Source organism: Ipomoea triloba, chromosome 16 (assembly GCF_003576645.1).
Source record: "Ipomoea triloba cultivar NCNSP0323 chromosome 16, ASM357664v1".
In the NCBI taxonomy this organism is placed as follows: Eukaryota; Viridiplantae; Streptophyta; class Magnoliopsida; order Solanales; family Convolvulaceae; genus Ipomoea; species Ipomoea triloba.
The window spans coordinates 12,628,400-12,628,978 of record NC_044931.1 but is presented as its reverse complement, the minus strand read 5'-3'; positions in this window follow the sequence as shown (position 1 = coordinate 12,628,978).

The window sequence follows — 579 nt, the reverse complement described above, 5'->3', positions numbered from 1 at the left end:
CTTGTAGTGGGACTCTTTTGATCTCCTTGAGAGTTATGTATATTAGTGAGGTTGTAGTTTTGATGTTTTGATTTTAGTGCGAGGTGTGGATAGTGATAAAACGGAGAAGAAGTTCCCCGATTGTCGGGTTCTCAAGGATGGAAAATTGGAACCGAATCAAGCGTGTAACATTTTTGATGTTAAGAGACATTAGTTACAACATTCACTCTAAGCAAAAGAAGTCATGGTGAAGAGTTTGACAAAAGTAAAACAAAAGTAATCAATTAACGAAAGAAAGGAAATGAATGTCCTATATAGGTCTCAAGTTTGATACTACTACAGGGTCTTCTAGGCTATGCAACTACATTTCTATCAAGGGAGCACACGACACCATCTCCGAGTGGCATCAAACTTTGGACTCCTTGTTCCTCAGTCAGATGGGGCATTTTAACAAACACTTGGTCAACCACTTCTCCCGGGCCTCGGCATCCCGGACCAATGGTGTGGATGTGGCCAATTAGGACTCGTATAGTTCCGATATCTCGCAACCTATACATCCACTAACTTTACCTACTATCCTGGTCGTAAATAGAAGCAAAT